This window comes from Carassius gibelio, chromosome A23 (genome assembly GCF_023724105.1).
Source record: "Carassius gibelio isolate Cgi1373 ecotype wild population from Czech Republic chromosome A23, carGib1.2-hapl.c, whole genome shotgun sequence".
NCBI lineage: Eukaryota > Metazoa > Chordata > Actinopteri > Cypriniformes > Cyprinidae > Carassius > Carassius gibelio.
This window is the reverse complement of record NC_068393.1, coordinates 7,557,723-7,575,838: the sequence shown is the minus strand read 5'-3', so window position 1 is coordinate 7,575,838 and position 18,116 is coordinate 7,557,723. Positions and strand designations below refer to the sequence as shown.

General features: G+C 37.3%; 1 protein-coding gene across 3 annotated transcripts in view; it reads right to left on the bottom strand.

Annotated features, from left to right (window-relative positions):
• Positions 1–18,116, bottom strand: part of LOC127944676 (synaptotagmin-2-like) — a 74,009-nt gene that overhangs the window by 30,278 nt on the left and 25,615 nt on the right. Inside the window, exon 1 of one of the 3 annotated variants that reach the window (XM_052540833.1) lies at positions 5,873–6,053. The exons of 1 other annotated variant lie outside the window; for it this stretch is intronic. The gene's annotated coding sequence lies outside the window, so the exon portion shown is untranslated. Of the gene's footprint in view, positions 1–5,872; positions 6,054–18,116 lie in introns of those variants that run through there. One more of the 3 variants, XM_052540835.1, reaches the window with a different exon arrangement.

The window sequence follows — 18,116 nt, the reverse complement described above, 5'->3', positions numbered from 1 at the left end:
ACAATATTTCATATGAATCAGACTTACTAGTTTTTGGTTAACAGCATTCAAAGTAAAAGCACAGTTTTTATTATATGTCTACTCACAAATACCCAGTACATTTATTTGTGGATCTCATTCTTTTTATTTGTCATTTATGTATTTTTTTGTCAATCTCTTTACAGTTATGTTAAGTTGTGGATTATAATCTATTTATTTGTATTTATGCAACAAATCTCCATATTTCTAGGTGATTACATAAACAGTCCAGAGCCAGTCTGGTCTCACATGATTCATGTTACTCTTTCAGTGTGAAAAATAAGTGTGTTTAATGGTACTGCATGTGCACTTGTATACTTTAAACCTTTAAAAATATTTTTGTAGTGTAGTTAAAGAGAGTTAACTTTAATGACTTAAGTACACACTTAAGTACACCTGTAAAAGGTCTGCTTTGTAACAGCGTCAAATGAAATAAATCATTGTTTTGATAATATTTAGTTGTGCTTCAAAGCAGTACACTTATGTTGATGTTTTTACTAAAGTACAGTTATAAGTACTTGATTATAATTTTAACTGAAGTGTGTTAATCAGTATTACATATACATTAATATTCCAAATGTCATTATTGCAAATATATTTAAATACATTACATACAAGTTTCAATGTTAATGATATTACATAATATTTTAGTTTATAATACATTCTAGTCTGTATATCAGCAGTACACTTTAACCATATTTCACATGCACAAAGTTAACTGCATTTAATATGTTTTAACTATATATGTTTTCATTACTCACAATAAAGCATGGCCGTACCTTAATGCTTACTTAAAGTTAATAATTTTTCTAAAAAGTAGTATTTTTTAAAATTATGCTAAAGTGTATTTATTTAGTTCCACAGTGTCTCACATGATCGCGATGTTTTTGTATTGAACTCTATTGCAAGCTATTTGCTCATTAACTACTCAAAATACCACTGTATACAGTAGCACCATCGCACCTTGATGATTGATATGTGCTATATAAATAAATTAAACTGAACCTGAAAACTGGAACTGAATAATCATACCTTGAGTGTTTTTTCTTACACACCTTGAGTGTTTTTCTTACTAATCTAAAAAGGTGTTTGATTATCCAAGCACAGAGTTCATCGATATAACTCACTGAGACAAAATATTTATAATATATTTTTTTACAATTATCATTATTTTTGTCAGGCATTTTATTCTTCAGTTCTTACAGACACAATAAGTCAGTACTCACAGCACACAGTTGTCACGCTATGATTGACTGATCATTACGGTGCACGTTCTGACACAAACTGCTGTCTGACGAATTAGCAGACATGACACCATAACCAATCACAAACTGAAAAATGAGTTGTTGTTGTTGTTGTTCTCAGCATAAATTGAAGTATTTTGGTATTGTTAAAAAAGAATTAACTAAGGTAATAAACAAGACGGAATTACAGCTGGCAGCAAGCAAATTCAACAGAAACAGAAAGCTGAAGTCACACTGACTATCAGCAGAAACACACATATCAATATCGGGAAACAAATATTTATAAACCGACAAAAAAATTACAAAAATGTATGCAAACTATAACCATTCTGTACCATGACTGTCAAATGCAGGAAGAATGAGCAGAATCTAAACTGTAAGTCCCAAAGACACATAGGAGCTTACTAAAAGATGCTGCAGCAAACCACATAACACAGGATCAGGAAGTTCTGCTGTCAAAAACAGGCCGTCTGAGACAGTGAACACGCACTAGACAGACAGGACACCACACACGCGGACTGACTGAACACTTCCTGTCCTCCACCAAGGGTGACGGCATTAACTCACCGTGTTTTCATCTCCAGCGTGTTACTGCTGATCACAGCTCAGTAAGAGCATTCATTATGGCTGACAACCAATTACAAACTTTAATTGAATTAATTACATGACATGCAGATTATTTAGCTGAATTAATCGCAATTAGTCACATATATCAAATTTGGTGGGAAAATCACACAAGTTATGTTAATTACATTAAACTATTATGGCAGATTAAATACTTTATATTTAAAAGTGACATTTGAAACTGACCCATTAAGACAAAGTGTCATAAAACCAGGATTATTTGAAATTATTATTACATTTATTATCAGAATAATCTGTGTATGCTGACAAAATACTTCTTCTTTTTTGTTTTTGTGTTGTCTTGTACACACAAATATGAGAATCAGATCTTGTCTTCAGGCATTTCATTACTGATGGTTGAACATTTCCACTGGAAAGCCATCTGATTGAGCTCGGTGAGATGAAAATGAGTGTTCCCCGCACATCCCAGCGGCTCCAGACCGCTCTGTTTGCCACTAAGTGAAGGTTTTTGTGGCCCCTGGGCCGAGATGGACTCACAAACACATGCGAGGGTGGTAACTTTTCAAAAACTCTTGAGCAACTGCTCACATCATCATAATCAGCTCTATGGAGATTATAACTGAAATGTCATAAATAACGAATTCAAATGTGTATCAGTCCATCTTCTCAAATCACCCTGGGTGGACTCTTTTAACATGTTTCACAGGATTGTTTTAGCCTCAGTGCTTTAACCTCAGGGTAAAACTGCCCTTCCTTATTATTTAAGGATTGTATCTTTCAGTTTATCATGGCTCTTCAATTAAGCAAGAGGTTTTTTTTTTTTACTGAGGTTTAATAAGTTTTCACTGCTCCATGACGAACAGGCAAACAACCCCACCTTCTTTTCAGAGCTACAATTTTACTTTCACACTGGCTTTCAAATGTGTAAAGGTACATTTTGATTTGGGGCTGATTAAAAAAAGAATATTCTGTCATCATTTATGCTCCCTCATGTCATTGCAAATGGATTTTTTTCTACTTCTGTGGAACACAGATAAGATTCTTTGGAAGAATTTCTCAGCTGTTTGTGTCCGTACATTAACATCCAGTGGGGTCCATTGGTTTTTGTGTGTCACATGACTTAATGTCATGATGTCACATTTGTCTATTCATTAAGTTATCATATTGCCTCAGAATACTTTGATTTAACCACTGATTAAACCAATATACAAGTCTCTTATGTCCTTTTTGAAGCTGGGAAATTTTTAACCCCACTGACCAGTATTGTATGGACAAAAACAGCTGAAAGATTCTTTAAAAGACTCTTTAAAATATCCCCTTCTGTGTTCTGCAGCAAGCAGAAGGTCATACAGGTTTTGAACAACACAAGGTGAGTGGATTTATTGGTGAACTAAGCCTGGTTGCAAAACACGACATTCGATTGTCTTTTCAGCAGGTCTGATAAATGTCAAGATGTTCAGTGAATTATGGTTTGTTCTTGTAAACCTGTTATATGGATTCCGAAGACTGCTTTATTAGAAGTTTTTGTCCTTTGTGCAACTTCACAAAATCTGTTCACCATCTAATGGAAAGAGCAGCTTGGGCATTCTGCTAAAACCCTTTTTTTTTGCGATCCATAGGAGAAATTATTATACATGGCTTGAGTAAATGAGGAACAAATTTCTTGATGGAGTTTGAGACAGAGCACAGTCACTACAGTGATGGTCTTCAAACTTATGAGCTATATCCTGAAAGAAAGAGGCATTTATCCTTATAAAAAAGGGAATTCCTCAATGGAATTGTACCTTTCTTGTCTCTTGACCTCCCTATAAGACAGTCCCACAGGGCAGGTTTTAAATATTGCTCCCCTGCCAATAAAAGCTATGATGCATTGTGGTACTGACCCTCACTTGTGTCTTATCAAGTATAATTCATAACACAAAACCGTGATTCAAGACCAGATGGGAACGAGTGTCCATGATGATAAATGACACTAGCTGTTTGGTTTCTCTCAGATTTTTTGTTGGTTGGCTGCTCACTGGGCAGATACTGTTTTGACCATAAATATTTGAATGATGAAACAGATTTTTTTAAATACATTAGTTGACAATAACTGGGCTGCTGACAGAAATCATAAAATATAAATTAAAGTAAGATTATTTTTCATGTGTAAAACCCCCACAATTTAAGGGTAAACAAATAAAAACAAAATTTGCTAATGATATATAACATATTTTTATTACACAGTAAGATTAAATAGAGGATAAATGGAGATTAAAATCGAGAAAAGCATCTCACTATAGTTGTCACAAGTCTCTTATGGCTGTTTCAGATTTCAAGAATATTATCTCAGTATGAACTCAAATATTTATCTTCAAATTCATCAAAGACCACATTTTTGAAGATGTTCCATTCACATTAATTGTATATCTCTAGTCTAACCAAACGTAAAAATCTATCATTTAATGTCTTATAATGTTTTTTTGTCATAATGTCTTATTGCTCCTAAGGAATCTGGGAGAAACATCTATGAGTGAAACAAAGTGTTCCTTGTCCTGCACAATCAGGTAAATATTCATCAAGATATCTTAGATGGTGGGTATGGTGTTGAAACCCCAATCCTTTGTATTAAATGTCTCAAACATATATGAACATACGCACTTGTCAAAAGCACTCTGAAAAGAGCAAAAACCATCCAACAGCCTCAACATCTAAAACTGAGAGATTTGCTATAAAGCACAAATGTCTGCACCATATTTTCACCTTTTCTCTTATAAATCTGAGCTCAATGTCACATTGCACTGTACTCTAGTTCAAGTCTAAAGCCGTGATGACACAGCATTTGTCCTTGAAAATGTCCCTTCCTTGTGATCCCCAGTCCTCTGCAGGAGAATCCCAAGAGAGCTAGAAAAACACTTGCAAGAGAGAGAGTGTGAGAGAGAGAGAGAGAGAGAGAGAGAGAGAGAGCATCTAAGGAAGTCCCCATTTATTTCAGCGTGTCCAATTGACACTTCCAGCATCCAATATTAGCACTAAATCAAGCATCTAGCAGAAACAAAACACATATAAAGCAATCACTGTGACAGGACACACCAAACCAGATCTCATGGTAGGCTACTTAATGGAAAACAACCGCTGGATTGTTATACATTTTCATTATGGAAATTTCTGAAGACTATAATAATGTTTGGCAAAAGTATCGATTATCAAGATTTCTCTAAATTGTTTTAGAGAAAGGTTGAAATCAACAACAGTGCATTGAAATGAAAGCAGACAGCAGGTATCCAGTTTCCCTCCTTTCTTTGCTCTAACGCAAAGCTGTTTTACTGCACTCCATTGTCTGTGGTCTCCCTCTGTGATCCGCTCTTATGGCAGCTGTACCAGCAAGCCTAAGCATATTGCCTTGCCACTGTTCGGTGATGGGGAGGAGGGTGTCGTTCTCATTGCCCCTCCGGGGGAAACGTGGGAGCTGTCAGCGGGACCGAGCTCTGCATATACTCTCCAGGAAGCAACCGGCACCCATTCACGGATGAAGTAAACGCCCACCCGCTGACAGCTCGCGGCTGACTTTGCCCTTGCACGCCTTACTGGGATCAGCTTCCTGTGATGGGTACCTGACTCCAGCCTCTGTGAGGTGTGAAAGAAAGCTGATCTGAGATCAGCGAGTAACCCAAGAACTAAACTAACCGATAAAAACCGATACGCCAAATGGGACGAGCGCTAGGTGCTTGGGACCCTGCAGCAATTCCCAATCAAACATCAGTTAAAACATCACTTAAGACACCAGTTTTCTTCAGACTCAACACGCACACAAAAAAGAGTTTTCCAAAACTGACAAGTGTACGAATCACACTGCAGTTCTCTAGTATTCAGCGAGGCCAGTCTTGAACGGGCTTCCCTGTCCCCTGCAAGATTAAGTCATAAGCATCTAGTGCCCTGGACAATCTTTCCAGCATCCAGTGCAGCATATCCCACCTTCCCATATACAGATCCCCCTCCCGATTTTGCAGCACCTTTGAGAAAAAACACATTGAAAAGCTACACACCTGACTGCAGTGATCTGCTCGGTCCTAATCCTCAATGAGCGTCTGGGCCATACACCAGTGAGGCACTTAGGGGTTAATGTTTCAGCGGCGTGCGAACGTCTCCTGCTCGAGCTCTTCCATCAGCCCGAGAAACTGCAGTCATCCCCCCTCTTGACTCGTTACTGCAGCACTATACACACACACACACTCCAGTGAACACACACGAACACCCCTCCCCTCCTTCTGTGTGCTCTCTCCACCACTTTCTCTCTCCCACATAGAACCCCCCCCCCCCCCCCCCTCGAAATACGCACACACACCCATTCACTCTCTCTCCATTTCTCCTTCCCCCACCCTTCCCATTCCATCCTCTTCTTAAGCTGCCTGATTGGAGATGCTGCTCACACAGCTCTGCATACATCCCCATTTCTTTTTTCTCATGTCTCCGTCTCTCGCGCCGTGGAGAAATCAGCTCGCATAAATATGAAACACTTCCTCTGCTGTCCCGATCAAACTCCATGACCTCAAAATACTCTGTTGTTTTTGCTGAAATGCTGCCTGTGTGATTGTAAAATTCAACACTGAATACAATACAATACAGCTCTCTGGACTGAAGATGGGAATTGGAGCAGGTGACTGAATTTTTAAAGAGAGGGGCTGCAGAGGTTCAGCTGCTCACAGTATGTTGCAGCAGAGAGAATGAAATACAAAGAGGAAAACCTTAAAGTGAGGGTAGAAGAATAATGGTCAATTGATATGTACTGTAAGGGTTAATGTAAATTCAGCCGGACATTATGGCTAAATAAACTGTACATTATTTCAACTAAAAAAAGCGATCTACAAATGATATGATACTTACATGGTAATAACCTAGATATATTAGTACTTCACAGTTCTGTGGAGATATATCTTGTATCTTGTAGCCACCATGTTTCAAAACATGCAATGCAAAGCTAGTGAAATTAAATCCGCAATGATACAGACACTTAACCTATAATTCAACATGACCATATATAATTTCTTCCTACATCAAACAGTTTTGTCAACCTCAAATCAATGCAAAAACTTTTTTTTTTTTTCTGCAGCTAATGGAAGCATTGAGGTGCTCAAATCCCTTGCAATTTTTGGGACTGAAAATTAAACGATAGCCATGAGATAAATGTAATGAGTGAAAGATGTACTCTAGACAATTCAAGCATTTGACTGGTGTTTCCCAGTGTTTAGTGACTGATGTGAGAGTTAATGCACACCAGACTAAGACAGGAGCAGTGGGATAGCGCTCATACAGCGTATTCACAGTTTGTTCTGCCTGTACTCTGCGTTGGACCACTGTGATTTCAGTCTTGGGCCCCCTGAAGACAGACAGCCTCACAAGGCTTTTATTATGTGTCACAAAAAACTACTTATCTCCCTTAAGTGTGGCTGCCTCCTTCAGAGCTGATGAAAATGAAATCAATAATGCCTCAATCATTCTAAGCGGTCTAGTCCTCAACGAGAGCCAGATCGTTTGGCCCTTATATGCTGTCAATATTTGCCGCAGACACTAGCTACATGCTTAGTACAAGATTACTCACATTAGTGCAGAACTGGATTCTTTTGGAGGGAAAATCTTGGAATGGTTTCAAAAATAAATCAATGGGTAAATAAAAAAAGCTCTTTCATGAAGCAGTGACACTTACATGTGCCTCAAGAGTGTCAAAACATGGGCTATTGTAACTGCTACACTTAGGAAAATTGAAAGACTACCTCATGATGAACACATATAAGTTAGCACTTAAGCATTACATGTTCTTTTTGCCTCAAAATACTTTGAATGTTGCAAATCAGACTTTGTAGGAGCTACAGGGAGCCGCAAGCAGATGTAAGTGATCTCAGTAAGATGGCTTTTAGTAGGAACTAGCCATTCAGTTACCACAGAGTATTGACTGATTCTGGATCTATTACACTCACTGGTGACCTCAGCTTGGACCACGAATGACTTCTGTCCTGAGGCGTAGCTCTGAGACTGGATGGAGCTCGTTCTGTCTACTCACAATCACAGTAGACCAGCCTTGACAGAAACAGGGTGAAAACCTGTTATATTTAAAAACTAATTTTCATTCATATAATGATAAAAATATAAAAAGCCAAATAATTAAATCAACTGTTAAATTAAAATAAATAAGTGTGGTTACACAATTAATCAAAATAAATCTGTTATCGCTGTGTATTGTGCGATGATCAAATTCAAGACAGCATATCACCAGTATTTATTTGTTATAATTATAATTTAACTTTCTTTTATGCAAAGGATTTTGAATTACCATTGTTTATGAAGTCACTTGTGCGTGGATACTTTATTTAAAAAAATCTAAATACAACACAAAATTATAATTTGTATTATCTTATGTTTTATCTATTTAATTACATATCACGTGACCATTAACCAACATCAGAGAACTAAGAACATGCAAATCTGTCCTTATATTTTTTACCTTAAAATCAGAGCATAATTCAAGTAAGTATTCTACATCTTGCGGTAATGCTGGTCCTAGACTTCTGTGGGCCCTAATCTTATAAGATTTTCAAAATGTGATAGACCACAAACATGAGGATTACAAATCCTAGATTTAACAGTTTTGCTCCTATAGTGTGTGGTGTGCCATGATGTGACAAAGACAGCACACCACACACAAAGAGATTTTCATCCAGAATCTCGACTGTGAACACAGGAAATCGAGCAAAATCTCGCGAGACTTCAGAATAAGAATTGATTTTCACAGAAAATTCACGGGGAAAAAAAGTAAAGGGTTTTGGGTTTTAGACGACACATTGTATAAACATTCGTGCTGTTGCCACAAATCAACAATCTGATCCTCCATCTCTTCTCCACGTATCAATTTCACTTTGTGCTTTGCCATGATTGCTTCTGTCTTCCATCATTTCACTTTCTGATTGGATATTGTTTCGTTTCATGTGATAATCTCCAGAACGTGCGCATGTTTGTCCATTGAAAAACATATTGAATATTTACGCTTTAGCGATTGGGGCAGCTCCAATGTTCTTCCGATCAGGTTCGGACCCTCTTAACACACCTACACTAAGGGAAAATCTGAAAAGATATTCTGTAGAACCATCAAGATAATCAGGACATAGCTAGGATTGTCAGAACGGTTATCTTTTGGTGTGTACCCAGCATAAGCAAAACTTTGTCAGGGGGTGCTGCATTCATAAGAACCCCAAAATGAACCCAACCCTATAATCTGATCTTTCAGAGCACTTTCATTGTCAACAAACAACAGAGTTGAAACTCTCTGAAACGCTGCAAAGAAACTCAAGATAAAGGGACTTAATGACTACAGACCTGTTGCTCTAACGTGTGTCTTCATGAAGTCATTTGAAAAACTGGTTCTGGCTTATCTGAAGGACATCACTGGACCCTTACTGGACCCCCTGCAGTTTGCTTACCGAGCAAACAGGTCCATTGATGATGCAGTAAACATGGGATTGCCCTCCATCATGCAGCATCTTGACAAAGCAGGGACTTATGTGAGGATCCTGTTTGTGGACTTTAGTTCGGCTTTCAACACCATCATCCCAACAGCCCTTCAGACCAAACTGACCCAGCTCTCTGTTCCTAGCTCTATCTGTCAGTGGATCACCAGCTTTCTGACAGATAGGCACCAGCTAGTGAGAACGGGGAAAATCATGTCAAATAGCTGCTCAATCCAACACTGGTGCCCCTCAGGGATGTGTTCTCTCCCCACTGCTCTTCTCCCTGTACACCAACGATTGCACCTCTAAAGACCCCTCTGTCAAGCTCCTGAAGTTTGCAGACGACACTACAGTCATCTGCCTCAACCAGGATGTTGACGAGTCTGCTTAAAGACAAGAGGTTGAGCAGCTGGCAATCTGGTGCAGTCTTAACAACCTGATGAGCTGAACACGCTCAAAACAGTGGAGATGGTTGTGGACTTTAGGATAACCCCCCTGCTCTCCCTCCACTCACCACCATAGACAGAACTGTGGCAGCAGTGGAGTCATTCAGGTTCCTGGGAACCACCATCTCGCAGGACCTGAAGAAGGACAATCACATTGACTCCATTGTTAAAAAGGACCAACAAAGGTTGTACTTCCTTCGTCAGCCATGGAAGTTTAACCTGCCACAGGAGCTGCTGAAACAGTTCTACTCATCCGTCATTGAGTCTGTCCTGTGCACTTCAATAAGCAGTGTTGGGTAAAGTTTTATAAGTAATGCATTACAATATTGCGTTACTCCTTAAAAAAATTACTAATTACATTACTTAGTTACATTTAATGGAAAGTAATGCGTTACTTTCATGTTAATTTTTAAATATGAGCAGGGCTTGATTGTTTTTAATATAAGAAGTTGTTTATAGCACATATAAAACCCTTTCAAAGTGTTATGAATAAACCTCAGGCAGAAGGAAAAGTAAATTAACATCTGTATGTAGAACACAAGCCAAGAAGGTTCAACACTCTTCAGCAATAAAAAAACAAAACAAAAAAGCACAATTGTTAGTTTATCTAAAGTCATTTTTGCTCATCATTATGGTTTAACTGGATCATCAAAGGTCAGCAGAAAATACATTGGTTAATAAAATGGGAGAAGATACATTTGTGTTATTTAACATATAGTTAATTATTGCAGGATTGTGTCATATTCTGAGTTTGCATTTCACTGTTTTAATTCATTTTGATGAATACTAAATCAGTATTTTTTTGCGAGTGGGATGAATTAATGCACATTCACATTCAGGCTAGAACTAAATCATGTTCACACAGCACACACAGCGCCTCTGTACTTTCTCCCAATATGGGGACAGGAGACTTGTCAGTCAATAAATGGGAAAACAAAGTAACTGGCATTACTTATTTGAAAAAGTACTTCAGATATTTTCTTGTAAATTAAAAAGTAATGCATTACTTTACTAGTTACTTGAAAAAAAGTAATCTGATTACGTAAATAGTGTTACTTGTAATGTGTTACCCCCAACACTGTCTGGTTTGCTTCAGCAACAAAAACAGACATCAGAAGACTACAGAGAACTGTTCGGACTGCTGAAAGGATTATTGGTGCTCCCTTGTATATATCCAGAGTGAGGAAAAGGGCTCAGAAAACCACTCTGGATCCCTCAAATCAAAGTTATCCCCTGCTGAACTTTTGCCATCTGGCCGGCGCCTCAGAGCCGCAAACACCAGAACAGCAAGGCACAAGAACAGTTTCTTCCCCCAGGCAATCTACCTCATGAACAGTTAAATGTGCCCCACTTATGCAATAAAAATTTGCAATATCATTTATTCATCATCTATATCATCTATAGCACAACTGTTCATACAATTTATTTATTTTTCAATTTATTTTGCAATGTGTGTCTATTTATATTTACATATTTATATTTACATTCTTTTTATTTTTGTCTGTGTGTTGTCTCTGTGTACTGAAGCTTATGTCACTAAAACAAATTCCTTGTAAGCGCAAGCATACTTGGCAATTAAGCTCTTTCTGATTCTGAAATAAAGGGTTATTTACTTCAAGAAATAACCCATGTTGAGGGAAAAACACCAGTGTGAAGGGATGTTTTAATGATGTGAGTCAGTGCAGGTGCAGCTCCAGGAGAAATGGCTTGAAGGAGATGAGATGGAATAAGATCAAGCGGACAAGTAGTAGGATGATTAGAAAGAGTTGGAGACTTCTGCCTCATGGAATGAAGATAAGGATGTGAACGAGTGCATGTTTACTGGTAAGATGTGCTTGACAGATTGTGGTGAGGAAAATTGTGCACTGATGGTTTAATTTTAGTAATGAAGAATGTGTCAAGGTTGTCAGCTGTTAATGAAGGAGGTGAAAGAGGAGGACAATGGGAGGAAAAAATCATGCAAGATATTGTTTTTATTGATTTACTTTATTTAAATATTTTACATAGAAAGGGTGACATCGCACTGCTTTAAAGAAAACTAATGGAATGCGGGATGGTGTTTTCATACATTCCTATTAATTTTACAGCATCTAGACATTAAATCATCTTTGAGAGCAAGTGGGCTACTGGTGGTTAGGGGGCATCTGCAATTTGTGTAGGTTGTGTATATGGATTGCCTGTCCTGTCTAAGGGGACTGGCTGACAATAAAATTTGGGAACCAAAAAAAAAAAAAAAATAATAATAATAATTGGACAGCTCTCATGTTCATCCTTACCCTCCCTGGCTCCCGAATGCTTACTTTAAAGGTTTCATGATGAATCCCCTCCTTATTTAATCAGATACAGCCACTAGCATGGTTGAAATGTAAAATAAGCAAGGAGAATTTTCTGCTCTAGATGTTTTTGTTCAAACCAGGAAGCAATTAAATACATTTCACTAGAGTTGTAGTTACAGATCTCTAATCTCATCTAATAAATTTTAATAGCACCACTGTATTTGCAGTTTAATGTGGCCATAGCCAGAGGCCTGTGTGACTCACAACCTAGTAAAACTGCTGTGGAGAATCAAAAATTATTACGGAAGCATTCTGCTATATCGGTAGCAAGAATCAGAAACTCAACGGTAGTAACCTAAAAACAATACATGCTCATTTTGTTTAGTAAAATGCTTTCATAAGTGTTTCCCCAGTCACTCTTGTCTGTGTCTGCCCTCTTCAGTGTGGTGTAGTGTTTCAGCTCTGGAGCTGGTGTGAGTGCTGAGGGAATACCTCCAGATCCTGCATCCTGCAAGCAGCTTGTAGCGGGACGGGGGAGGGGGGCTCTGGCACGGGCAGGATGTTCTTGGCCACTATAAACCAGGCCCTCTCACTGGGCTTGTTTTGTTTATAATAAACAGACTGAGATGTTATGCTAACTGACGTGCATTTTCTAGATGATGAGTGTCATTTTAGTGATATAAGATGGCAAAAGTACACACATCTCTCACTAGAAGATGGCACACAGTTTGCCATCACCTTTGGGCCATATCCTATTATACTGTACATTTTACTGAAATGCAAACAGAGACAATTAGAGTGCAAGCATAATTTACACTTGTTTACCCCTAATAACATGCTGGGGGCTTATAACTATAAATCACATGCCTTCTTAAAATATTATGATGAAAAATCTTTCACAGTAATTTCATAATTTTTTGTCAGGGAATCTTATGCATCTACACTGGAGAAAAACATATTTTTTCCTGTTTTCCTTTGCTTATTTTTTTTTTTTTTAACCAAAATAGGGTGTTGTGAGTAAGTAAACACATAATGTTATGACTGTTTAATTTATACTGGTAGCCAGAAGGCAGAAACTCAACAAGTGAAACGCACAGAAGTAATTTAAATTATGATGTCCATTTAAGGAAATCCCTTATATGGACAAAGACATCCAGCTTTTGCTGTAGATGAATAAATGCCATGATATGTGGCACAGCTGACAAAGAAGAGCGTAGACAGTTTGAGTGCTGTAGAGAGAAACAGAGGAGACGGTTGACAGAGGAATTGTTGAATAAAGTTTTTTGCATATAAAAAGTATTATCATTGCTTCATAACATTACGGTTGAATCATTGATGGCAGATGGACTGTTCTGACGGTGTCTTTCATACTTTTCTGGACCTTGACAGTGTATTTTACTTGGCAGTCTATGGGACAGTCACAAGCCTCCAGGTTTTCATTTAAAATATCCAACGTGATCTCATGAGAATACGTGTGTATTTTTACGTTAAATGTGGTTCTACCACACGTACATTTACTTACGTTTTCATACACATAAAAACGTACAACTTAGACGTATTTATAGCAGTAAAACGTACAAATACTTACGTGTTAGCAGCTAAAGAAACGTAAATATTCTAACGTAAAGTGTGAATTTATATGAATTTGCATGTATTAATAATAAATAATAAATGTTTTATTGAATTTATTGAAAGCAGTTTACTCATCTACTTAATAGGAAATAACATTTCTGTGCATGCTGCAAACCATAGATACACAAAAGCACAGCATAAAATTACAAATCACATCCATTTTATTTGTTTGTTGTACTATCTGTAGAATCCAGATGTTAGCAAGGAACATATCCATATCAAAAAGCCCGCATAAAGCCCGCGCTCGTTATGATTCGAAATTTGAGAGAATAGCGCCAGTGTGCCACAGGAACGGTACGACATGGTTTACGGCACTGATATCGAACTCTCATTGGTTCTCACATAATTCGTCACAGATTGCGACATGTCGTGTTTCAGTTGATAGATTCATAATTTCACGGATTAATAAATTAAATTCTGCTCTGTACCCTATAAAAACTATTAGGCTACCTCCAGAGAGGATTGCGACTGGAACTCATTATCAAAATATATATATATAAAAAGGGAGCAAATTTCTATGGATAACTGACTGGTCAGAGAACACGTTCTATCTGTATGTATTTGAGGTTGTTTTTACATAATTTCGATATGTATCGAACCTGTAATTACATCCAGATAATACGTAAATGACACTGTAAATACGTAAAGCCACATACCTATTGAACAGTTTTAATTTACGTCTAAATATGTACGTTTCTGATTGTGAGATCAGGCTGAAATATCTTAAATTGTGTTCCGTAGACGAACAAAGCTTTTACGGGTTTGGAACGACATCGGGGTAAGTGATTAATAACATTTTCATTTTGGGATGAGGTATCCCTTTAACAACAGTAATTTGTCATTTTAAAGTATTTGTTACTTCCCATATCTTTGTAAGACTTTTTTTTTTTTTTTGAAAGAAACCATTGCTTTCATTCAACAAGGACACATTGGATTGATCAAAGTGACAGTAAAAACATTTACAATGTTACAACAATTTGTTCTACTGCAAATAAATGCTGTCCTTCTGGACTTTCTATCAAAACATCCTGACAAAAAAAAACATAAATCCACTGAAATTATATACTGTAAGTAAACTATTAAAGTAAGTAAAAGCATATTATAATGATTTCTGAAGGATCATCTGACACTGAAGAGTAATAATGCAAAAAATTAGGCTTTGTATCATAAGAAAAAAATACATGAAATATACATAAATAAAAAACTAAATAAATTAACTAAATACAGTGATGTTTTAGAATAAGTTTAAGTGTAATGACATTTATTTCTTCATAAAATGTGTGGGTTTTCATATCAGAAAAAGAAAAGAAAAAAAGCAAGCTATATATTTTCCTCCATACTTTTTGAGCACATGAAGGCAAGATACAGCTTGAGTGTATTTTATGTGTTAAAAATATATTAAGAAGTTAGAAACCAGATACAATGTTCCAAAAGCCAGCAACCCCCTTAAACCGGTTTAGATTAATCGTACACTAATGCTAGTTTTAAATATAGCCATATTTACTGCCCACCAAATGTAGAAACTTGAGCTGACATCCATAGGACCTCAGAGAGACCTCAAATGACCATCTCTGAAGTCACTGACTTGGAGAAATTGATGCCAAAGCATGTGAGTGTAAGTAGAGGGTAATCAATAGCTTTTATCACGGGGACTGAGAGAGCTCTCTTATAAGAGCCTATGATAATCCGGTTGAGCGCTGCACATTTCCATCATCTGAAACGCACTAGGTCCGATGATCTCACACCTATGAGATCTGTACAGCAAATACTGTATTGTTTTAAGACATAATTGTTAATCCATAATTCATTAAGAGTGACCTCACAAGCACAGTGTACAAGCATATCAGTTCAAAATCAATAGTCTTAAACAAGTCAATGAAAATGTAACCATTTAGTTTTTCTGGTCTTGATCAACACACACACACACACACACATGCATGTTATCAGTTTTTTATGTTATCAGCAACTATCTATTAGGGAAATTACTCATGTGAAATGTTGGGGGAGGGCTTTCGAAGGAACCTGTTTTGTAAGACGAAAAGGATATCCCATAAATCAATGTCCTACCTTGCAGATCTTGAATTATCACACGCTAGCACACGCATCATGGTGCTGTCTGGCTAAACAAATCTCCATCGCAAAACTGCATTGTTTTATCGTGACTAGGGTTGATTTCCATTTCTGAAAATAATCTCACGTTTAAGTGAAGGAGAGAGGCTGAGAGATTTTGCTCTGAACAATCTAATCTCAAACATATTCCTTGGTACAGTATGTAAACAAAACTCCAGCACCTGTATCATTTTTTTGTGTCTTTTTGTATTGCTTTCATCTTTAAGAGTCTGTTTCACTTAAATGGGTGTAGGAACTCTGAGTATGTAATTCCCAGCTTTTTTAATTGAACTGCGATTGTCTAACACAATACTTAAAGGCCCCAACATGTAAGCAATTGATAATTGATAAAATGCTAATAACCATAAAATCATGTACAGTGCACACTCTTAAAAAGAAATACTCTTTGTTGGATTTGATGGTTCTTTTAAGAACTATTCACTAAAAGGTACTTTTGAGAACCCAAAATGGGTTTTCAATGGCATCAAAAAAACAAAACAAAAACACGAAAAAAAACAAACAAAACAGAAACAAAGCAACCTTTCGGAGCCTTTATTTTGAAGACTTTCTAAAAGTAGTCCTCCCTGTATCTGGTTTCAAAAGAAAGAAAACAATGTTTCAATATATTTTGTGGTATATCTCAAACATTGTTTAAACTCTAGGGATTTTGACACATTAACCTTGGGACACAAAATATGTTTTTGCAACTGTGCTGGCTCTCCACTCAAGCAAAACCACTGCCACAGTATATAAAAAGAGCATAAGTATATAAATGAAAGCATTAGGTTTAGTAACAGCCATGTTGCTGAAGGAATAATAGACACATTGCAGCTTCTCTAAAGAAAAAAGAAAATACATTTAGAGGTTGATGAAGTGCAGCTCTGCTCAATGTCTTTGGGATAGTCCCAAATCCCCATAATAACCATGACTACTATCTCCAGATGTGGAAAAAGTCAGTGATAAACTGGTTTAATCGCTCTCTCTCTGCAAGATTTCCTTCTCTCCACACACACACACGCACGCACACACACACACACACACACACACACACACACTTTTTTGTTTTTCAGACTCCTGCTATTTCTTGAAATTAGTGCTAATGTGAAAACACATTAAAAGATTTGCTCATCCATGACTAGCGCATCGCCTTGGAAACTACACAAATCTTTCATTTCGTTACTTCATTTCTACTTCCCCACTCTTTCGTTCCAATCCCAAACAACTGTGGCCAGCCACACACACACACACACACACACACATGAACATTTTTATTATTCTGACACAGACGATTCCATACTCAAATTACACCTACGCTATCTTGTTAGCCCTTCCTACACAGACAGCCAGGAGGTACCAGGAAGCATCATTTGTCAATGACCTGCACGGGAGAAATCCGAAAGAAGACTATTGCAAATAAAAACACTCAGACCCAAACAGAAACGCTCTGAGGCAGAAGCTTGCAGCCCCTTGATAATATTATGGTTGTTAGCCCTCCCAAACCATGAAAAAAAACAAACCTAATGTGGCAGATCTGAGACAATCACTTTAAGGTGAATTGCCTCTCCTCTTGAAGGAGGTAATTGGATCTTTCTCCAACTTGTTTTGTTTCCCAATAGGACAAAATGGCAAACAGGAAGACAAAGCAGTCCCCAATGGTTGTGAATCTGTGGTTAATTGTTTTATTCATGTTTTATTTGCGCTTCTGTCCACTCTGATGATTCGATTTCAGAAATGAGAACACATACAAGATGAGAGAATAGAGGACAATATTACATGCCGCTTGCATCATGGCATAATGTGCAAAATATTTCAAAGCAAAGCACTCTTACAAGGAACAAAGCTGACAAATGTGCTGTGAAATGTGCTCGCTATGAATGTGGTATAACTGAATAAACAAAATGTGCTTGTCTCCATTAAAGAGTTTGGTTAGCTAAAGATGTGGTGTGTCCGTACACCTGGAAGACCAATGTCCTGAAGAGTTGAGCTCCAATCTGTCCCAACACACCTGCCTGCAAGTTTCTAGTAATCCTTAAGACTTTGATTAGCTGGTTCAGGGGTGTTTCATTAGGAGAAGAGATAACCTCTGCAGGATAGTGACCTTCCAGGAGCAGGATTGGACACCGCTGATCTATCTCTTATTAAGCCCTTTATATACCATTTGAAAGGGTACTGTGTTAGTGACCATTCTTTTTTGAGAGTGTACCTATGACACAAAGAAATATGAAGGATGTTTCAGCTGTTTTCGTACATATTATGACAGTGTATGGGATCATATTTCAAGCAAATTTCAAATGGTAAACTCTCTGAAAAAAGTATAAAAGTGTATAT